The sequence below is a fragment of the Zalophus californianus genome, chromosome 7 (genome assembly GCF_009762305.2).
Source record: "Zalophus californianus isolate mZalCal1 chromosome 7, mZalCal1.pri.v2, whole genome shotgun sequence".
Taxonomy (NCBI): domain Eukaryota; kingdom Metazoa; phylum Chordata; class Mammalia; order Carnivora; family Otariidae; genus Zalophus; species Zalophus californianus.
Window position 1 is genome coordinate 6,030,071 of NC_045601.1, and position 25,074 is coordinate 6,055,144.

A 25,074-nucleotide genomic window follows, 5' to 3' on the forward strand; every position below is an offset into this window, starting at 1 on the left:
CATTTAAGGAGTTTAATTAAGGCTGAAAATTGAGATGTCATTCAGCAAAAGCTTAGTAAGAATTCAAAAGTATTAAAGTAATGGTGTTTGCTAAAGCTATACTTTTTATTTCTGTTGGAGTCCCTCCTTAACTACTGTTACCATAGAGCCTAAAAGGCAATAAACATAACCCATTAAATATAGGGTACAAGGAAAGTATATTTTCAGTGCAGTAATGACACTCCTGGATCTTTAAATTAAAGAAGTAAACCCCATTGGATTTCCCAGGTTTCATCCCTTTAAATTTTTTTTTTGAAATAGCTAAATAGCAGGTAAATAAATGCAGAGAATTTTTGGATGCCAAAGAACGCACGTGGACCACAGCCATATAGGAATATTCTTATATATTTGAAATACAGGTATTTCTTATCACTGCTAGAGACAAATTATTTAGCAAGAAAAATTCACATATTTATCAGTAGATATAATATCGCATGCAAAAACGTCAAAGCTAGAAGCAGCTCCAGAGAAGACAATAAATCATTCGTGCAAGAGGAGCTGCACAAACTGATTCAGAGATGAGCCCAGGAGCGAGCTGGAAGTGTCCTCTAGCCAGTCACGGGCTACAGGTGGGGCGTGTTCCTCTCCATGACCCTTTTGTGCGACTGCGCCCTCGCTAAACAGGGCTATCTCCTTTAAAGGTGCGATACAATTTGGTGTGGTTGTTAGTTCAATTACGGGACTCTCCTGAGCCAAGACTATCAATCACGCCGAAGAGTGAAATTATTCATACAGTTCAGTATTCTGGACTGCTGTTCACAAGAGACTAAGAGATCCGATCAAGATAATGTGAACTCACTCCCCGCGGGGAACGGTGCTATTTATCTACTGAACCACCCCCAATCCTCAGGTTTCTTTAAAGTGGTTTCTGAGGGAAGAGTCTGTTAGGATATTTTGCATTAAAGAGGAAAGGGTTATATTATGAAAATTCAGTGAGCTAGATAGCAGCAAGGGGTTCCCAAGTTTGAATACTTGAGCTGCTGAAGGCAAAATATAGGATACAAATAAGTTCAAACCATTTCACGACCCACAGCCAAAATGTACGGTGTAATTTTTAAAAATGAGTTTTCCCTGAGCACTGTCCTATAATAAGAGACCAGATTAGTAACCAATTAACAGCTTCTCACAACATACAGAGGGAAGAGCTAGTTTACTAGAAAATATTCTCCATCTTTAAACATTCTCAGCAGAATAGAAAAAACAAATCATTACTCCATCTTCTTAGGATCATACTGACACGCGCTTAACAATAGATCTCATTCCTAGGCTTGTGAAATGCATAGGGTAGTTCTCTCTGAGGATTCACTAGCAGAAACCTGGAAAGCAGAGTAGAATTCTTGGAATCTCAAAGCAAAGATGGTGGGGGGGTTAAGGTAGAAACCCTGTTGAGCTGCTGGAGAAATCCCCCAACTTCTCACCAGTTCTGGGGAGACTGCAAGGGCAACAGCCTGAACATATTTGCTTTTTAAAAACTGTCAGCTAAAAGAATACTGAATTATCTCTGGAATGTTTGCAACCCAGTAACTGATGAATTGGGGTTAAAAAAAAAAAAAGAAATTGGAATATAAATAAATGCCACCCAACTTACAGGGGAAGCACACACCATCAACCATCACTGTTCCATGCAAGATTCAATTTCTTTTTAAGAGGACAAAAACCTTTATCTCATCTATTCAGGGAAAAATTAAACATGCCATCTGTTTCAGCTTAAATTTCTTTTTCTTATATAAATTTAAAAGCTGTATTTTACTCACCCACTGTTTATTTACTTGTTTTCCCTATGAGCTAAAGCAAGTTTATTTATTTTCACCAAGTGGCTTGTCTTCCTTACTCTGTCTGGGTTTTTCTTTTTATCTATTAGCCCTTTCCACATTGGAAAAAATGTTTTGAGTGCTTATATTGAATTCTTTCCCACATATATTTTACTAACTTAAAAAAAACGGTTTGGATTAAATCCAGGAATAATGAGATATTTATTGTATTTTTCCTCTAATTTATCCACAAAGAGCAAATAGGTTAGAAAAGACTGATGATGTGTTTTAAATAATGAGAAAAAAATTGAATAATGAACATATTTTCAAACCCAGGGCATTTTTAATTTGGGGAAGAGGAGGCATGTGATTCCCTGTACAAAATACGATCTGCTCACTAATGTTTAATAATTATTTTCCCACAATGTATCTTATTTTAGGAAAATACAATTCACAGAAATAAACGTGTTCAACAAAAAAATGGAAATCAAAATGACTGTTTTCATAAAGATGGATGGTGCAATATATTAATTAAAAATAAATAACTAAACATCTCCAGGACCTGTTCATTATATAATTGGCAGTTTTTGCCTCCTGACCCCCCCACCTCTTCTGCCCATCCCCCAACCCCACTCCCACGGCAAACACCACTCTGTTCTCAGCATCTCTGAGTTTTGTTGTGTTGTTTGTTTTGTTTTTTAGATTCCATATATGAGTGAGATCAAACAATATTTGTTTCTAACTTATATTACTTAGCATAATATCTTCAAGGTTCAATTTCATTCTTTTTTTATGGCTGAGTAGTATTCTTCCATCACACACACGCACACACACACACACACACATTTATAATATAGACACACCACATATTCTTTATCCATTCATCAGTCAAAGGACACTCAAACTTCCAGGTTTAAAATAAATAAGTCATGGGTTGTAATGTACTTGGGACGTAATGTACAGCATGGTGACTAAGTCAATAATATTGTAGTGCATATTTGAAAGTTGCCAAGAGAGTAAATCTTAGAAGCTCTCATCACAACAAATTTTTGTAACTTTAAATGGTGATGTATGGTAACTAAATATCACAGTGCTCATTTTGCAGTGTATACAAATACCCAATCATTATGTTGTACACCTGAAACTAATATAATGTTATATGTCAATTATACCTCAATAAGAAAAAAATCCCTAAACAACAGTATTTTTAAAAAAGTAGAGAAAGTATAAAATACATACTATTGTGAAGGCAAATCTTCTTTCAAGACTACAGTGGATCTGAAGTCTGAGTTTTTATGCTTCTTCTAATGCATTTATATCTACTGGTTTTAACAGAGTATTAAATGAATATTTAAGGCAAGGAAGAAAAATGAAGCGGCATTCACAAATTACTTGGGCCTCTCCATGTATTGTGGACCAAGAATTCAACAGAGCTTTATGAGCCGAGTAGAGAGAGTCCTTTTCTTTGCTGATGGAACTCTAGTGTATCTCAAGTGCTTTGGCCAAGGTGTCGTAGAGTTCTATTGCTATGTTCACTGTGACCTCCAAACACATGTATACAAAAATTTAAGAATTTTGTGGGAACGGGGCCCCTGGGTGGCTCAGTTGTTAAGTGTCTGCCTTCGGCTCAGGTCATGATCCCAGGGTCCTGGGATCGAGCCCCGAATCGGGCTCCCTGCTCGGCGGGAAGCCTGCTTCTCCCTCTCCCACTCCCCCTGCTTGTGTTCCTGCTCTCGCTATCTCTCTCTGTCAAATAAATAAATAAAATCTTAAAAAAAAAAGAATTTTGTGGGAAGACATGAATGGTTAAAAGCATATGAGGTTTTGTCATGAATCTACAAACTCTAATTTTTGAAAATGTATTTAAACTAAGATGTTAAGCAGTAAAATGGTAAAAAGCTGTGAAGACTGTTAAGAGAAATTCACATTTCCACAAGCCCAATGTAAGCATTTCCAAGGGCACAAAAATGACAGAATATAAAAGACAGATATGCAAACATAGACAGACATACAAGGATAAATATACATACAAAGATTATATTTGCATTAATCTTCCTGGACATTTCTTGCCAAGAAGAAAAGAATTTAGTGGCTTTAGATAGTTGAGGTTTCAGAAATATGTTATTCTGTATATTTGGTGGCAGGAAGACTAAAGGCAAGGAGAAATAACTTAAAATAATTAATATGAAAGGATTTTTACTTCTGGATATCTTATATCAAATTAACCCTATTACTCAAAGCAAATACAATGTTTATATAAAATGCAAAAACAAGTTCTCTGAAGGCATCGGACAGTAATCGAGTCATCTAGGACTAAAAGGCCAAAATTCCAGGAAGAAAGAAAATGCCTAAATTCACCAATGATTTTCTTCCTTGAGACATATTCCAATTCACTGTGTAGGGCACAGAGACTGAGCTGAATGCAGTGGCCTAGAGCTTCTGTCAGTCTCACTGGGTTGGAGCAAAATATTGGAGTTCAGTCTTGTTTGGCGACTAGAACTTGCAGCTTCAAAATCCTGGAGAAAAGGTAAGCACAGGGAAGTGAGTCCAACATCTCATGCAATTATTTGCCATATCTTCATCTGTACCTGCCCAGATGAGAGGCCTAGGAACCATGCTCACAGCTTCTTAAGAGGCTAAAAATCCAAGTAGAGATTTAAACATTTTAGCAATGCTGAAGATAGGAGTGCAGGGTCTAGCGAAAGAAGGATACCTAGCAGAGGCCCATCTTTCAGGTGCATTTTCCTAAGAGCTAGGCCCTAGGAGTAAAGGAAATTGGAAACAGAACAGCCCTTGGGAAGCTTAAATCACAGCCTTAAAGAATCTGATTGAGGTTCTGCCTCATGTATGGATCTGTCCGTACACTATTTACCACTTTAAAAACGTATAATATCTCTGGAGAAAATATATCAACCAGATCCTCAAAAATTTTCATACTTAAGTTTGGCATTCGATCAAATATTACCAGTCATGCTAGAACCAGGACCAAATGACCAAAGGCAAGAATAAAAGTGGATTATATATCATGGTAAGATAAGGATTTTACAATTAATATGTACAAAAGAGTAGAGAATGTGAAGAATTTCATCAAAGAGTTGGAACATATAAAAATAATTGAATGGAAATTCTAGACCTGAAAAACACCACTATAATTTGAAATTAGGAATTCAGTAGGTAGGTTTAGGAGCTGATTAGCCATACTGAACAGATGATTAATAAGTGGGAAACTGGTCAGTACAAAATATTCGGATAAACAAGGGAAAATGGATGGAAAGTAAAGAAAAGGGAGTAGATGATATGTATACTTTGTTACACGTGTCTCCCTGAAGAAGAGACGGAGAATGGACAGTAATACTGAAAGTGATATTGGCTGATAATTTTTTCCAAACTGTAAATAATCCTCTCCAGTGTATGAGGAGAATAACTCTTTCTATCCACCTCCCTTCTCCCCCCCAATTCACTAAAGAAATCTGCCTAGGAATTTGATCCTGTTAAAAAACAAACTATAATTTCAAAGTTCCATTTTTTAAAATTTATATATATTTTTTGGTGTTAAGAATTGACAAGCAGCAGTAGACTACTTACTGAAGCTTCGATTTTGGTTCTGCAAAGAGGGCCTAAACTGGTCCGAGGTCAGAGTCAAGTAACTCAGGTGTTTTACAGGGAAAGGAGCAGCCACTGGGATTCAAATTTCAGCGACACAAAGGGTAGGAAAGGGTTTTAGAGCTGGAGGGGAACTGAAGGGAGGGAAGTCCAAGAGGCTTAAAGGACACATAGCAGGCCAAACAATTAACAAAAAAACAAAAAAACTTCCTGATGTCAACCTCCTGATGTCAGGAAATCACGGGCAAATTTTTTGGAGACTTGCGTCTAATATTTAATTTTAAATCAATTTCCTTTTACTGTGATGTGCTCTAACCCCCACGTATTTCCCCAAAGCCTCAGTAAAAGTCTCGTGTTCCTAGTGCTTTAGGGGAATGAATGAAAGAGGGCATCATGTGCAGGAAGTTGGAGAAAGGGAGTCAGAAGACATTAAATAACCCCATATAAAACCTGGGAGCCGCAGGAGAAGCAAAGGAAGAAAAGAGCTGCTACATTTCTCACAGCACACGGGATGAGGGCTGGAGCTACTCTACTTAACGGTAAAAGACAGGGTGGCCCTATAAGGCTGGGAGACATGGGAACACCAGGTGGAAGATCTCATGTTTGCACAGCTACATGCATAGAAAGAGAAACAGGTTTCCTACACTCATTAAGAATGTGTACATTTGTCCATGTAGTTGTATTTAAAAACAAACTCTGAGTTCTAAAAACATAGTTTCTGATAGTTTAATAAAAACTCTTTTCTCTCCACGTATGGAAGTGTGGTATCGGTCCTGTGTGCCAAAGCAATACAATGATAGTTGTTGACATTGTTTTTCTTCATAACATTTCACCATTTCATAATATTTTTAAAGCAACCCACAAAAACAAAATCCAGACAGAAGGACAAAGGGTCTGCCAATGATGAGAAACGAGGTGGGCCCAGAGTACTAGTGACTAGTCCAGGCAGGGAGCCGAGCAGGGAGGAGCTCTAGATGTTATTTTCATGTGTTTTAAAGAAATAAATTCCTTTCTGACCCTACCTAATTCTTAGGGAAGTAGTTTCCTTACTCTTTTTGCTTCATTCTGGACTCAATTAGTGAAAGAGATCGGGAGATCTAGAGAGAGAGAGAGAGAGAGAGAGAGAGAGAGATCGAGAACAAGAACAAGAACATAGAGAAGTACCTGCTACAGAAGACAGATCTAGAACATGGGGAATGGAATAGGAGTCAAGGAACCAGTGCAGGGCATGTATCTAGTCCCTGACTTGCCTAGAATACAGCAGGGACCACCAAGTTTGAGTTCACTCTTCTTCTCTTCTAAATCTACCTCTGCTTCTAAGTTTGTGTCTGACCTTGGGCACATTAGGGCACCTTCCCGAGCTCCAGCACAAATATCGGTAAAATGAGATATTTGAAAGACTTGCTTTTGATGCTTCTTTTCCATTGTAATATTCCAAAGCTCCAGATCCATGATCCAGAAGAGGTAGAGAAATCTATTATAAGGTTATTATAAGGAATGTTTATATGCAATTAGAATTAGCAACAAACAAATTTGATGGGTTTGGTTCAGCCTCATTTGAGAAAATACTTTGACATTCTAGTTTTGATTTGCTTCAATAATTTCAGAAAATATAATTACCAGTATGAACTAATTTATTGCATGGTTCTTAATTTAAGAAAAAGACTGACAGCAGGCACTAAATAAATTTTGCAAATTAACAACTTAAATGTAATTATGGTTTTAAAATATTGCCTAAATAAAAATAAAATAAAAGCCAGCACACAAAACAGCGTTCAATAATATAACAGATCATGAAACATGCATTTCCAGTCCATGTTAGAATCAGCTAAGTGAAAATAACTCCCTGAAAATATGCACCTTTTTTTATTATGCCAACAATTATTAAAGAAAACTATCCCTCCAAGACAGTTAAACGGTTATATATATGTACATAGTATAAAATAAAATCCACGACATCGAAAATACAAAGAAATAAGAACAAGAATGGGAGAAAATAAAAGAAATAGGAGAAGAGAAAACAGTTGGAGAAAGGAAAGAAAGACATGGAAGTTGAGCAGAAAGCAGAGAAAGCTGAGTAGAGCAGGAGAGAAGAGTAAGAGATAAAGAGAGACCAAAAGAAGAAACTTAGTTGACTCTCTTTTTCCTTCCCTTTTCTCTGGCGGTATTAGCTCTGGGCTCAAATGAGGTTTTGGATAAAAATAGCTACAAATGAGCCACAAAGCACTAAGCAAGGAAGTGGTACTATTGTCTTATACTTTCCGCAGATTCTCACTTGCTAGATTGCAAGTCTTGGTCTGGCTGAGAACAGGATACTTTACCAAATGTGTACAGTTACTGTTACAGGGATGACACCATGTTATACTGCATTGAATAAGATGGCTAGTAAAAATCTCAGGCTGAGAGGTCATCAGCTCACTTGCAACCTAGGGAAAAGCCATCCTTTCTCAGAAGAGAAACTGGTTTGGGGAGTGAGGCCAAGGTCAGTGATGGAGGAAGACCATCTCTCAGACCTGACCTTGAATGTTTCATGCTATGGAGAATCTGGGAAGTAGACTTAAAGTGCTGCTCTCTCCTTGTGGACAAGCTGAAATCTACAAGACCCATCTTAACCTTTGTGTTAGGGTCCTCTGCATCTCCTCATTCTTTAAATTCAGGGATTCACCCAGGTGTGTTTACAATTCTCCTTTCTCACTCTATACCTGCAGAGTCTAGAAGAGCAGCCAATTGCTACATGTGGCCAACAGCACTTGAAATGTGGCTACTGCCACATCATCAATGTTCTCAAGATATTTTGAGTATATTGGGCTAATCTCATTAAAATTAATTTTACCAGTTTCACTTGGCTATTTAAATGTGGTTATTAGAAGAATTTACCCACATACCTATGGGGGTCACATTATATTTCTATTCGGTAACACTGCTTCACACAGCCTACCCCATACTTCACCATCCATTCTGATAGCAACACCGGCCCAGATCTTTTGGTTGAGCTCCAAATTGATATATCCCTCTGCTACTCTAACTGGTACTTTCAAATTTGACATATTCCAAATTCAACTCATCTATCTGTTCTCCCGGGAACCTATCTTTTCTCCCATGTTCCCCTCTGCAGCCACACCACTCACCCACAAATAGAAGTCAGAAACTTAGAAATTGTCCTTGACTTTTCTCTCTTTGCTTATATTCACTCTTACAGATGCATGGTTTCTAAAATATTTTATAAATGCACATCTTAGTAGGAACATGACAGTGAGAAGGTCCCTCCAGACTGAAACTAAAAAGCAAGAAGTTCTCTAACAATTACAGATCTATACTTTTCAAATGAACTATTTGCTTTTGTATAATACAGGGATATTTCTTAAAACAGTCTATTAACAGAAGCAAGATTTAGAGCCCATGTTTAACAAAGACAATATAATATACACTATAAGTAACCAAAGTACAAAATCAGCTGGTGAGGCATTATTTATCTTTTGGATGATGTGGCAAATTTTTCACAGTATCATCTGCTTGGCAGGATTCAGTGCCAACATGACCCCTCATCCCCAATTCCAAGTATAATTTTAAAGACTGCAAAGCAATGCTTGCTTTAGGGAAGTGGCTAAGTCAAAACCATAATATATATAATAGATTAGAAACACACAAAGCATTGTAATGAAACCATGTTGAGTGAATAGCAAAAATTGTTTAAAGTAATACATTCACAAATAAAATTTAAGTCTGGGATACTACTTACAGCAAATCTATGGAATTCTTGTGCATATGGCCATTAGTGATGGTTTGTTCCCTTGAAAAACAGTGATTATGAAAGATGTTTTATTTTGTTCCAGTCTTTGAATTTTAAGTTTGAATTTGTAATACATTATCCAATCCATGATAACATTAACTTTATACTGTCCTCAAATTTCCCTTAATCTCTGATTTTTCAGATTTTTTTTCTTTTTCTTTGCAGGACTTTAGACTTCAAACCTCTAATGATTACATTCTGATATCATTACTCTTTTGGATCACAGTAGTTCCAAAATATTTATAATTTCTCTCAGATGATAAGCAATGTTACATTGCTTCTTCATTTGAACACCTAGTAAACACAACGATAGAGTTTTAAGAATTCTTAGTAATGTGACACAGACATGTTAAATAAAATGTGAAAACCAGTTCAACACAACCACTTGGTTTCCTGGCCATTTTTTTCTTTGGAGGATCATTTGATAAAACTGTCAAGGTCCCAGTAGACTCTAAAAGCCGGCAATATCACACCACAAAAGTCTAGCACACAGTCTCCATGTCTTGCCTTCCATCCATTCACAAAGGCGTTGACAAGGTGCCATTCTTTGTTTTGTGTAAACATAACTGACAATACTGACAACATTTTGAACACCCCCAGACCAACTCAACTTCTGCCTCCAGCCCAGATGGAGTAGCAAGGACTAGATTTACTCTCCCTCCTAAAAGTATTAGAAAGCAGGATGGCTTATAGAAAACAATGGCTGTCAGATCCTGGGCATTAGGCAGTATAGGACAGTGGTCCCCCATAAGGTGCCCCACCAGGCACACTGTCAGGTGCAGAGTGGGAGAGCCTACACCAAGCCAGTAGTCTTGTTGAGTGAGGAAGGTGCAACTGTGCATCTTGGGAAGTCAAGGGGACTACAGTTCACAGGACAGAGGCAAGGAGAGATTTGCCCTGGAAAACTGCAGTCTTCAGCCTAATACTGATCTGCACATGCAGATGAGGACACTGCCCAAGGAACCCCCCAAACCAGGAGGAGCCAGGGGGATCCCTCTTCACAGTGGCCCAGGGCTACGGTTAGATTGTGTTCTACCACACAGAGTAGAAAAACCTCATAATTCAACAGGCATTGGGCAGAGGAATCAAATGGGTATTGGGATCAGTAGTAGGGAAAAATCAACCCTAGACTTACCATGCTCATGGCACGGTAAATTTTAAGAATTTAAAGACGGTCTTGGAAAGATCAAACTGTTTGAAGGTAATTTAATGGCATCCCCAAACAATGCTCAAGAATATTTAAAGGCATCCAAAAATATCTGGCACCAAACGTGTAAAATGCACAAGAGTTAGCATCCAATAACAAAAATCACCAGGCATGCAAGTAATAAGGAAAATAGGTCCAGAGGGAAGTGAGATGCACGGGGATGTAGTCAGACCCTTTGTCAAGCACTGGCTCCTGCTCTCGACCGCCAGCCATGGATGTTGGAGGAAAGAACAGAAGGGGTTTTTCATACAGGCCCTGCTCCGCAGCCTGGTCTCCTAGTGTAAGAGGGTGAAAGACTGCAGCATGGCAGGGTCAGCCCCACACTTCTCCACACCCTGTCCCTTCCGGATCTGCATGGCAGTGCTGGTTGATTTAGGTACGGAGTATAAAAAAAGTTTTAAGTTCTTCAAACAAGCTTCTGTAACAAGAATTTGTTTATGTAAAAACACATTAACATTCAAGTTTCGTCTGTAGTTCAGCTAATTATTGCAGTTTGTTCCACTGCTTAGTTCAAAAGTCCCTGAGCAGAAATATATGTTTCAAATTATCCTCATGAACATAAAATATAATAGATACATTATTTTGAAAATTAACTGTGTTTTTATGAAAGCCTTAGGCAGATATAATATGAAGAGCATTTATTTGCACATTTCCATAGAATTTAAAAATAAGAACTTTTGTTCTCCCTATTATCTAGAATAAAAACAAGCTCCAATTTAGACACGGACTGATGAAATTTACCTTCTATTTGGCTGCCTAAAAATACAAATTTTGTAACCAAATTAGTTCCTCTCTATTAGCTGCACTCTCCTGAAAGTGACAGAGTATTTTTATTTACTTGTATATGATGACCTGTAGCTTGTTACTCAGAGTACTTGTGAGGCCAAGATAACATTTTCATACTATGAACCATTAGGTTGTTCTGTTTCACACTCACTGCCCACACTCCATACCCAGTCAACAGTTTTAAAAAATATTTGCCAATAGTTATAAAAGAGACCAGGTAAGGGAATTTGACTGGACTGATTCAAATCCATGGCAAGTGCTAGAAATAAACACACGAAATGTACCAATTCCATCACTTATTCATCCATCTACAACTATCAGGCACGATGGTAATCTCAACCCATCCAAGAATTCTAGTAATGAGCCAAAGGGAGAAGGGAAGTGGAATATATGTAGTAAAATGTAAGGTTACCAGGGTGGGAACAAGTCTCGGTAGCTACTGCAAATCTGGCTGATACAACACCAGATACCGTAATAACATTCATGTTTAAATTTTCATAACAATCTTATCATTCCCTTTTTACGAATAAAAACACTGGAGCTGCAGGGAGTTAATTAACTTGCCTGAGATGATATGGCTAGCAAGGTGGAGGCAGAGTTCCTGTCTTCTTCCCTGGCTTTCTTCCTTCCTCCCTTTCTCGCCGCACCCCCCTTCATTCAGTAATCAAGAGCAACACCTGACGGCTGTGCTTGGGCAGAGGAATGGAGAGACTGGAGAGCATAAAGGCAAGGGTGCAAAGGATTGAGGCTGGAAGAGTCGGCTGTGTCCTAGCCTAACTTAGGGTCAACGGGCCGCATTGTGCTTTGACAGTGCAGAGAAGTCATCCCTGTACAAACAGCAGCTGTCCACAGATTATTTTCACAAAATACGTATGTGTTTATTCTTATATATGCACAACACGCTTTTTACTATATAGCTATTTGTATCACTTATATGATATAGCACACATTTTTCATTTAAAATATTTATAATCATCTTAAATGAATTTTTAAAAAAGATTTTATATATTTATTTGAGAGAGAGAGAGTGTGCAGAGCAAGAGAGAGAGAGCACGAGCTGGGGGGAGGGGCAGAGGGAGAGGGAGAATCAGACTCCCCGCTAAGCAGGGTTCGATCCCAGGACCCGGAGATCATGACCTGAGCCTAAGGCAGACACTTAACCGACTGAGCCACCCAAGTGCCCCCACCTTAATTTAATGACTCATATACACTAGAATAATACATATACATGAGGGTACATTTTTCTAAAAAATCTAGTTTAGGAAACTGTAGTGCAATGCCTTCATTTAATTAATAGTGACCCATTCAATGACAATACCATGTTGGAGAAGGATTCCTTGTGAACATGCAGCCTGGAAGCCTCACTCACAGGTCCTGTTCATCACATTTGCACCTGTTACATCCGTACGCTTCCTTTCTCTTCCCACACCACTAGTTGTTGTCACTCACCCTCACCACCGCATTAACCCCTTAGCTGGGAACCCCACGGGTGTCTTTACACCTCGATGTAACCCATTTAACACATTGCTACGGGAACATGGTTCAGATGACTCATGACTCAAAAAGCGTCTGTCCTTTTTCTGGGCACTCACACACTACTTTCGTGAATTAACACCAACTTCTTATCTGATCATTTTCGGTCTTGGCTTCTCAGGGACCATATATTACCTCTCTGTGCTTACTTACCGCAAATCACAGGCATGAATTCTACACACCCACAAAATCTTTGTTTTTCTAGAAACACAGTGGTACTTTTCTGTCTCCGTGCATTTGCTCATGTTGTGTTCTTCACCTAAAACACACCCCCATACTGCTCTTTGTCCCAGTATTGCATTCCTTAAGGCCCATCTCAAATGCTAAAGCTGCAACTAACTCCTCTCCCTCACCTGCACTTCTATAGAGCTTGATTCTCTCTTTGGTCATAACCATTCAGCTGCACAGACTATATGCCCCGTGTCAGTGTCCCTGGATTCTCTTATCTTTGTAATATCAGCCTTTCCTCCAAATCACTACCATATTAATTATTAAATTTAATAAGACAACCTGTGAACACAGTAAAATTATTCTTCTGTGATACAAAAGGGGAATGTAGAGAAATGAATTTGTATTTGAAAGTAAAATAGAATAGTTTACTTTCCTAGTATTTGGCCAAGCCTGGTTGGAGTTGGATACTTTTACCAGTTATGCCACTGAATGTTTTTTATTATATTCTTCAACTGTTTAGTAATGAATTAATACATATGTGTCATAATTTCTTCAGAAACATGGTAGTCATTTTATTCTATCCTTAAAAATATTTCTCATAATCACATCTATAAACCGGCACCCATCTTTTGAATACACATACCCCTTCCCACTATACTGTCAGTATATTTTTCAGTTTTCAAAATCATCGTAAGTGCCTGAAATACCAGGAAACAAACACTCACTGAATGCCTGCAATTGCTCCAATGAGCTATATTCATGTCTCATTCTTAAAATTGATGAGAACATAAACCTTAAGTGTATTATTATAAATTGGTTTGATATTCATTATTGTTGTATATATAATTATGAGTTCATTTAGTACTCATATGGATGTCACAGGAAGTGCCAGAGGTATTACACTTTAATTTACTATTAGTGAGTGGTCACTGAAAATGTCGGATTTTCTAAAAGAACACATTTTTAATGAATTTAACCCAGGAAGATGATATTTATGACAATTAGTTTCCTTCTACAATGAGGAGAAAACCGATTTTGAATTTATTGAATATTATTGATTTAAAATATCTTGTGGCCTAAAAAATACTATATTGTAGAGTCCACTCACAAAATGGCAAGAAAGATTAATAACTTGTCTATCTATGCCTTAAAAGGTTGATCATGGTGTTTAGGTCATTTAAGTAACTAGATCAGATAAGCACATAGTTTGCACCTTGTCAACATATTTGCCATTTATAGAATGGTACACAGTCTAAAGATGACAGGAATGATTACATAGACATGAGTGAAAGCCTACCGATATAAATATATTTCATTTTGTCCATATTTGCAGAAAATCTCATTATCTGCAAACACTTTTGCAGGAGGAATCATCCCCAGAGGGAGACAGTAGACAAAGCAGAGAAGATGTGTGCAAGAGTGAATGGAAAGGGTGTGGGCAGGCAGAGCTCTGATAACACCATGTGTTTAAAAGAAGCTAGATGTTGACTAAAGATAGAGAAGGGAGATAGATATGAGTGCTTTCTTAATTCAAAAATTTAGAAGTGGGGTGTACTTTCTGATTCAAAATAGTATCTGGCTCCCTGAACCCCAATCCACCTCTTCTAATTTTTCTCTAAAATAGACCTGAAGACATTTGCCTTCTGATTCAGAGACAGAGGGCCAGGATGCAGACCCTACATGCCCTTTGAGAGCCCTATTCCCTGAGGAAAGTATTTTTTGACCCAGAGTGGGACCATGTGCCAAGACTATAAGTCTCCCCAAATTCCAGGCAGAAGCAGGGGTGGCTGGAGGTGACGAGATGCACTGAAAGATGCTCATGCTGCTGAGGCTAAAGATGAGAACAGCCTTACCCATTCCTGTGCATTTCAGGGTTCCAGAAGAAATGTTCTATGTGCACTACTTCAAGATTTCTTCAACAACTCAACCAAATAGTGAAACCATGAATACTCAAATTTAATTTTCTGAAACCAGCACAGTTAATATGAGGTTAGATATAAACCCAGGCAAAAGTAGCACCAGAAGCGAACCTATACTGTAACTTGGAAGGCATGGTCTCCATAATTAAACTGTCCTAGGAGAGAAACAAAAAAGAAAACATTCTGGGAATATACTTTTTCAGAAAATTAGAAGACAAGGCAGTATGGGTAGAAGAAATAGGCCACCATGAGGAACTAGAACTTTTATCAGGAGTGTTATACATTAACCAATGCTGATCTGAGAAGAGATTTGGCCACCTTATCTGTGGTTTGGGAATAGGACTGAGATCTGTAAATTCACTGTGTCCCTAGACAGATACCGACTCTCGTGTCTCTTGGCAGATGCCAGCTCTTGTGAAACTTGCTTTGCAAACCACAATCTGTACCCTTTGACCACTTTCACCCATTCTCCCACCACCCACTCCTAGCAAACACCAGTCTTCTCTATGACTTCTGGGTTTTTTTGTTTTTGTTTTTGTTTTTGATTCCACACATAAGTGACACCATACAGTATTTGTCTTTCTCTGTCTGACTTAATTCATTTAGGATAATGTCCTGAGGTCCACTCTTGTTCTCACAAATAGCAGGATTTCCTTCTTTTTTTTAATAAAAGAAAATTGTGACTCTGTGAGGTGACAAATGTGTTAACTAACCTTATTGTAGTAATCACTTCACAATACATATATATATCAAATCACAACATTGTACGTCTTAAAATTACACAAAATCATATTTACTTATATCTTAATAAAGCTAAAAAAATTTTAAAAATAGCCGGAACCTATGAAAAAGAACTACAAAAAAGGAGGAAAATGCCATCCATAAGACTTAGAGAATATCTATATTTATAAAATTTATTTACTTATATGTGGCAGTAGAAAATTTCATGATACTGTTTGGTCTCTTGAGGATACCATAGAATATGGTTTCCATAAAATCAATGATATAATAAGGGAAGCAGTTTAAAGAAACAAATGAAACAGAATGAAATGCCAAAATACAGTATGAGATAAGAAATCCGTAGTTTAAGTGACAGAAGGAAAGGGGAAAGATTAAAGCAGAAAACATGTTTGAAGAAATAATAGACAAAAACTTGCAAATTCAGTGAAATACATAAATGTATAGATTCAAGAATCTCAAAATGCCACCGACAGGATAACTTCAAAGAAACCACTCCTGGATACATCATAATCCCACTGCTAAAAGCCAAGGAAAACCCCTAGGAAAAAGCAATACATTAAAACAATTCAAATTGTACACAAACTGCAGATTTTGTATCAGAAACAGTAGAAGAGCATCTTTATTTTTATTTTTTATTTTTTAATTATGTTAGTCACCATACAGTACATCATTAGTTTTTGATGAAGTGTTCCATGATTCATTGTTTGTGCTCTTCCAGTGGAAAGCATCTTTTAAGTGCTCAAAGTAAGAACTATCAACTCAGAATTTTTAAATTCAGTGAAAATATCCTTCAAGAGTGAAGGCTAAATAAGAACATTTTCAGATGAACAAAAACTAAGAAAATTCATTGTCAGTACATCTGCTCTACCAGAAATGCAGAGAGAAATTCTGCAAACTGAAGACAAATGATGTAAGAGGGAAGTATCTTTAAAATCATCATTCTGAACTCTAGTTCTGACATCTTACTAATGTCCATATTAATTAGGTCCCAGGCAATTGGTACTGCCTCTTGTTCTTTTTTTTTTGAGGTGATTTTTTCCATCTTGTCATTCTGTCCAGAGGAGAATAGATGCATGAGAGAACAAAATGCTAACAGGGAAACAACGTCCCCAGAAAATATACAGTAAACAAATCAGAAAAGACCTGAAACAAGGGGGAAAGAAAGGGAAAGAAAGAAAAAAGAAAAAGATAAAAACAAGACAAAAAAAACAGAGTATGATCAAATATGATCAGGTTGGTGCATAGATCAGTGCCACACACTAGGGTTATGATTACATCATAATCCCACGGAGCAGTGGGATTATGATGTATCCAGGAGTGGTTTCTTTGAAGTTATCCTGTCGGTGGCATTTTGAGATTCTTGAATCTATACATTTATGGAACTTCAGAAATGAAGGAAGAGCAACAGAAATGATCAATTGCTGGGTAAATATAAGAGCTATTTTCCTCTTAAGATCTTTGAAATACATATGACTAATTAGCACTAAAATTACATCACTGTCTTGTGAGGTTTCTCAATGTGGGAATATATAACCCACACTACAACTATAACAAAGGTGGGGAGAGTGCTAAGGGACTTGTATGGCTGCAAGGCTTTTATATCACACATCAAGTGGCGCAACGTTAATTCTAACTAGGCTATGAAAGGCTACGTGTGGATACTATAACCCATAAGCAGCCTCAAAAATAAGACAAAATATATAGCCGGTATCTACAAATACATTAACATGAAATGCTAATATATTCAAATAATCCTAAAGGAAGCAGAAAAGGGAAACAGATAAGGGAACAGAATAACAAAAACACTATAAGCAGAAAGCATAATAAAATGATGGGCCAAGTAGCAATATTGATAATCATACTAGATATTAACAGTATAAAATAAGGATTGGCAAATTATAGCCCAAAGGCCCAATGTCGCCTGTCACTATTCATTCATTCATTCATTCATTCATTTATATGCCTACAATCTAAGAATGGTTTCACATTGCTAAATGTTTACATTTTAAATAGCTATATAAATATCGATGTAATACTCTCAAATTTGTCTCAAACTGCAAAACCTAACAAATTTACTATCTGACTTTAAGAAAAATTTTGACTATCTCTGGTCTAAACATGACAATTAAAAGACAGATATTGGCGGGGAGGAGCAAGATGGCGGAGGAGTAGGCGACCTAAATTTCTTCTGGTCCCAGGAATTCAGCTGGATAGGGATCAAACCATTCTGAACACCTACGAACTCAACAGGAGATCGGAGAAAATAATAGTAGCAACTCTCTGAACAGAAAAGCGACCACTTTCTGGCAAGGTAGGACCTGCAGAGAAGTGAATCCGAGGCGATATTTGGGAGGATAGACGATGGGGGAAGGGGCCTCTGTCAGCCCGTACTGGCAAGTGATACAGCCACGGAGCACAAAATCGGAACTTTTAGAAGTCAGCTCTGCTGACAGACATCACTCCAGTGGTTAAACGGGGGGGGGGGGGGGGGGGGGGGGGGGGGGGTGGAACCCTTGCTGGGACACTGTGGTCTCAGGACCCTCGGGGTCACAGAAAGACCGGGGGTGCCTGAGTGCGGCAGAGCTCCCGGGTATCGGAGCAGGGAAGCTGGCTGCGGAGACGGAGCGGAGGTGCGGGCTCTCAGCTCGGGGTTGCGATAAACCACGATCCGTGGCACAGTCGGGCCACTGCTCCTCCAGAAGGGACCCAACAAGCGGCAGATCCGGGGAGACTCCCCTTCCTCCCCCGGGAGGAGCGGCGCGGGAGCGCACCACAGGGATCTGCTGGGTTTGGAGACTCCACACTGGGTCAGGTGACAGAGACAGAAACGCTCGGTCACAGGCCAGGTGAGCATGGAGACTGGGGACACGGGAGAGACTGACTGCTTTTCTCTGGGGGCGCACTGAGGAGCGGGGCCCCGAGTTCTCGGCTCCTCCGGGCAGAGATTGGAAGGCTGTCATTTTCACTCTCGTCCTCCAAAGCTGTAGGGAAAGCTTGCAGGGAACAAAGTCTCCCGAGAGCAAACCTGAGCAAATTACTTAGCCCAGACCGACAAGGGTGGGGCAATTCCGCCTCCGGCAAAGACATTTGGGAACCATGGCAACAGGCCCCTCCCCCAGAAGATCAGCAAGAACAGCCAGCCAAGACCAAGGTTACCGATCAAGGAGAACGGCAGAACTCCAGCGCTAGGGGAATACTGCACATAGAATTCATGGCTTTTTTACCATGATTCTTTAGTCTTTCAAAGTTAATTTTTTTTAACTAACTTTTAAAATTTTTTTGAATTTTTCTTTTTCCCTTTTTTCAACATTCTTATCAATCCCTTTATTAAATAAAAAATCTTTTTTATTTTTCATTTTTAGAGTCATATTCTATGCCTTCATAGTAGTTAACCTTATTTTGGTATATATATATAAGTTGTTCTCTCTTTAAAATTTTGGGATACAATTTCTTCTAACAGATCAAAACATACCCTAAATCTCTAGTGTATGGCTTTTGTTCTAGTCTCCTGCCCGATCACATTCTCTCCCTTTTTTTAAAAAAAATCCTCTTCTTTCTTTTGTCAACCAACTGATCAATTCCTTTTATAAAATCTTTTATAATTTTCATCTTTATAGTCATATTCCATCCCTTCATCATATTACCCCTTATTTTTTGTACATATATAAGTTTTTCTTTCTTTAAAATTTTGGGAGGCACTTTCTTCTAACAGACTAAAATATGCCCAAAATCTAGTGTGTGGCACTGATCTATGCACCAACCTGATCATATTTGATCATACTCTGTTTTTTTTGTCTTGTTTTTATCTTTTTCTTTTTTCTTTCTTTCCCTTTCTTTCCCCCTTGTTTCAGGTCTTTTCTGATTTGTTTACTGTATATTTTCTGGGGACGTTGTTTCCCTGTTAGCATTTTGTTCTCTCATGCATCTATTCTCCTCTGGACAGAATGACAAGATGGAAAAAATCACCTCAAAAAAAAAAGAACAAGAGGCAGTACCAATTGCCTGGGACCTAATTAATATGGACATTAGTAAGATGTCAGAACTAGAGTTCAGAATGATGATTTTAAAGATACTAGCTGGGCTTGAAAAAAGTATGTAAGTTATTAGAGAAACCTTTTCTGGAGAGATAAAAGAACTAAAATCTAACCAAGTAGAAATCAAAAAGGCTATTAATGAGGTGGAATCAAAAATGGAGGCTCTAACTGCTAGGACAAATGAGGCAAAAGAGAGAATCAGTGATATAGAAGACCAAATGATGGAAAATAAAGAAGCTGAAAAAAAGAGAGATAAACAACTACTGGATCACGAGGGCAGAATTCGAGAGATAAGTGATACCATAAGATGAAACAACATTAGAATAATTGGGATCCCAGAAGAAGAAGAAAGAGAGAGAGGGGCAGAAGGTATATTGGAGCAAATTAGAGCAAAGAACTTCCCTAATGTGGGGAAGGAAACAGGCATCAAAATCCAGGAGGCACAGAGAACCCCTCTCAAAATCAATAAAAATAAGTCAACGCCCTGACATCTGATAATAAAACTTACGAGTCTCAGAGACAAAGAGAAAATCCTGAAAGCAGCTCGGAAGATGAGATCTGTAACCTACAATGGTAGAAACATTAGATTGGCAACAGATCTATCCACAGAGACCTGGCAGGCCAGAAAAGACTGGCATGATATATTCAGAGCGCTAAATGAGAAAAATATGCAGCCAAAAATACTATATCCAACTAGGCTGTCATTGAAAATAGAAGGAGAGAGAAAAAGCTTCCAGGACAAACAAAAACTAAAGGAATTTGCAAACACAAAACCAGCCCTCCAAGAAATATTGAAAGGGGTCCTCTAAGCAAAGAGAGAGCCTAAAAGCAGCATAGACCAGAAAGGAACACAGACACTACAGTAAGTCACCTTACAGGCAATACAATGGCACTAAATTCATATCTTTCAATAGTTACCCTGAATGGAAATGGGCTCAATGCCCCAATCAAAAGACACAGGCTATCAGATTGGATTAAAAAACAAGACCCATCGATATGCTGTCTGCAAGAGACTCCTTTCAGACCCAAAGACACCCCCAGATTGAAAGTGAGGGGGTGGAAAACCATTTACCATGCTAATGGACACCAACAGAAAGCTGGGGTGGCAATCCTTATATCAGACAAATTAGATTTTAAACCAAAGACTGTAAAAAGAGTTGAGGAAGGACACTAAATCCTACGTAAAGGGTCTATCCAAAAGAAGATCTAACAATTGTAAATATCTATGCCCTTAACATGGGAGCAGCCAATTATATAAGGCAATTAATAACAAAAGCAAAGAAACACATTGACAACAATACAATAGTAGTGGGGGACTTTAACACACCCCTCACTGAAATGCACAGATCATCTAAGCAAAAGATCAACAAGGAAATAAAGACTTTAAATGGCACACTAGACCAAATGGACTTCACAGATATATTCAGAACATTCCATCCCAAAGCAACAGAATATACATTCTTCTCTAGTGCCCATGGGACATGCTCCAGAATAGATTACATCCTAGGTCACAAAACAGGTCTCAACCGGTACCAAAAGATTGGGATTATTCCCTGCATATTTTCAGACCACAGTGCTTTGAAACTAGAACTCAATCACAAGAGGAAAGTCAGAAAGAACTCAAATACATGGAGGCTAAATAGCATCCTACTAAGGAATGAATGGGTCAAACAGGGAATTAAAGAAGAATTTAAAAAATTCATGGAAACCAGTGAAAATGAAAACACAACTGTTCAAAATCTTTGGGATGTAGCAAAGGCAGTCCAAAGAGGAAAGTATATAGCAATACAAGTCTTTCTCAAGAAACAAGAAAGGTCTCAAATACACAATCTAACCCTACACCTAAAGGAGCTGGAGAAAGAACAGCAAATAAAGCCTAAACCCAGTAGGAGAAGAGAAATAATAAAGATCAGAGCAGAAATCAATGAAATAGAAACCAAAAGAACAGTAGAACAGATCAACGAAACTAGGAGTTGGTTCTTTGAAAGAATTAACAAGATTGATAAACCCCTGGCCAGACTTATCAAAAAGAAAAGAGGAAGGACCCAAATAAATAAAATCATGAATGAAAGAGGAGAGATCACAACCAACACCAAAGAAATACAAACAATTATAAGAACATATTATGAGCAACTATATGCCAGCAAATTAGATAACCTGGAAGAAATGGATGCATTCCTAGAGATGTATCAACTACCAAAACTGAACCAGGAAGAAACAGAAAACCTGAACAGACCTATAGCCACTAAGGAAATTGAACAGTCATCAAAACTGTCCCAACAAACAAAAGCCCAGGGCCGGATGGCTTCCCAGGGGAATTCTACCAAACATTAAAGAAGAATTAATACCTATTCTTCTGAAACTGTTCCAAAAAATAGAAATGGAAGGAAAACTTCCAAACTCGTTTTATGAGGCAACCATTACCTTGATCCCCAAACCAGAAAAAGACCCCATCAAAAAGGAGAATTACAGACCAATATCCTTGATGAACACGGATGCAAAAATTCTCACCAAAATACTAGCCAATAGGATCCAACAGTACATTAAAAGGATTCTTCACCACGACCAAGTGGGATTTATCCCTGGGCTGCAAGGTTGGCTCAACAACCACATATCAATCAATGTGATACAATACATTAATAAAAGAAAGAACAAGAACCATATGATCCTTTCAATAGATGCAGAAAAAGCATCTGACAAAGTACAGCATCCTTTCTTGATCAAAACTCTTCAGCAAATAGGGATAGAGGGTACATACCTCAATATCATAAAAACCATCTATGAAAAACCCACAGCGAATATCATTCTCAATGGGGAAAAACTGAGAGCTTTCCCCCCAAGGTCAGGAACGTGGCAGAAATGTCCACTCTCACCACTGCTATTCAACATAGTATTAGAAGTCCTAGCCACTGCAATGAGATAACAAAAAGAAATCAAAGGCATCCAAATCGGCAAAGAAGAAGTCAAACTCTCACTCCTTGCAGATGACATGATACTTAATGTGGAAAACCCAAAAGACTCCACCCCAAAACTGCTAGAACTCATACAGGAATTCAGTCAAGTGGCAGGATATAAAATCAATGCACAGAAATCAGTGGAATTCCTATACATCAACAACAAGAAAGAAGAAAGAGAAATTAAGGAGTCGATCCCATTCAGAATTGCACCCAAAACCATAAGATACCTAGGAATAAATCTAACCAAAGAGGCAAAGAATCTGTACTCAGAAAAATATAAAACACTCATGAAAGAAATTGAGGAAGACACAGAGAAATGGAAAAACGTTCCATGCTCATGGATTATGGAAGAACAAATATTGTGAAGATGTCAATGCTACCTAGAACAATCTACACATTCAATGCAATTCCCATCAAAATACCATCCACTTTTTCAAAGAAATGGAACAAATAATCCTAAAATTTGTATGGAACCAGAAAAGACCCCTAATAGCCAGAGGAATGTTGAAAAAGAAAAGCAAAGCTGGCGGCATCACAAGTCCGGACTTCAAGCTCTATTACAAAGCTGTCATCATGAAGACAGTATGGTACTGGCACAAAAACAGACACATAGATCAATGGAACAGAATAGAGAGCCCAGAAATGGACCTTCAACTCTATGGTCAACTAATCTTCAACAAAGCAGGAAAGAATGTCCAATGGAAAAAAGACAGTCTCTTCAACAAATGGTGTTGGCAAATTGGACAGCCACATGCAGAAGAATGAAACTGGACCATTTCCTTAAACCACCCACAAAAGTAGCCTCCAAATGGTTGAAAGACCTAAACGTGAGACAGGAGTCCATCAAAATCCTAGAGGAGAACACAAGCAGCAACCTCTTCGACCTCAGCCACAGCAACTTCTTCATAGAAACATTGCCAAAGGCAAGGGAAGCAAGGGCAAAAATGAACTATTGGGACTTCATAAAGATAAAAAGCTTCTGCACAGCGAAAGAAACAGTCAACAAAACCAAAAGACAACCAACAGAATGGGAGAAGGTATTTGCAAATGACATATCAGATAAAGGGCTAGTATCCAAAATCTACAAAGAACTTATCAAACTCAACACCCAAAGAACAAATGATCCAATCAAGAAATGGGCAGAAGACATGAACAACATTTTTCCCAAGAAGACATTCAAAGGGCCAACAGACACATGAAAAAGTGCTCAACATTGCTCGGCATCAGGGAAATCCAAATCAAAACCTCAGTGAGATACCACCTCACACCAGTCAGAATGGCTAAAATTAACAAGTCAGGAAACGACAGATGTTGGCGGGGATGTGGAGAAAGGGGAACCCTCCTACACTGTTGGTGGGAATGCAAGCTGGTGCAACCCCTCTGGAAAACAGTATGGAGGTTCCTCAAACAGTTGAAAATAGAGCTACCATACGATCCAGCCATTGCACTACTGGGTATTTACCACAAAGATACAAATGTAGGGACCCGAAGGGGTACGTGCACCCCAATGTTTATAGCAGCAATGTCCACAATAGCCAAACTGTGGAAAGAGTCAAGATGTCCATCGACAGATGAATGGATAAAGAAGATGTGGTGTGTGTGTGTGTGTATGTATATATATATATATATATATATATATATATATATATATATAGTGGAATATTATGCAGCCATCAAAAGGAATGAAATCTTGCCATTTGTAACGACGTGGATGGAACTGGAGGATATTATGCTGAGCGAAATAAGTCAATCAGAGAAAGACACGTATCATATGACCTCACTGATATGAGGAATTCTTAATCTCAGGAAACAAACTGAGCGTTGCTGGAGTGGTGGGGGGTGGGAGGGATGGGGTGGCTGGGTGATAGACATTGGGGAGGGTATGTGCTATGGTGAGTGCTGTGAATCGTGTAAGACTGTTGAATCACAGGCCTGTACCTCTGAAACAAATAATACATTATATGTTAAAAAAAAAATAGAGGAAGAAGAAGATAGCAGAAGGGGAAGAATGAAGGGGGGGAATCGGAGGGGGAGACGAACCATGAGAGACGATGGACTCTGAGAAACAATCTGAGTGTTCTAGAGGGGAGGGGGGAGGGGGTGGAGGGATGGTTTGGCCTGGTTGTGGGTATTAAGGAGGGCATGTTCTGCATGGAGCACTGGATGTTATACCCAAGCAGTGAATCATGGAACACTACATCAAAAACTAATGATGTAATGTATGCTGAATAACATAACATAATTAAAAAAAAAGACAGATATTGACAGAGTAGATTTAAAAGAAGCAAGACTTAACCATATGCTGCCGACAAGAGACAGACTTTATTTATTTACTTTTAGATTTAAAGATTCTTTTTTTTAATTAATTAATTCATTAATTACTTTATTTATTTTTGATGTAGTGTTCCATGATTCATTGTTAGATATTAAGATTAGATGGTTTGAAAGTAAATAGATGGAGCATGACCAAACATGCAACCAGTAGGTATAATAAGTCTGGCATGGCTATTTAATTTCAGATAAAATGGATTTCAGGACAAAGA

At 38.3% G+C, this 25,074-nt stretch overlaps 1 protein-coding gene across 4 annotated transcripts in view; it reads right to left on the reverse strand.

Moving 5' to 3' along the window:
* The window catches only part of PACRG (parkin coregulated), a 512,890-nt gene that overhangs the window by 323,214 nt on the left and 164,602 nt on the right, over nt 1-25,074 (reverse strand). The gene's annotated exons all lie outside the window — the stretch shown is intronic.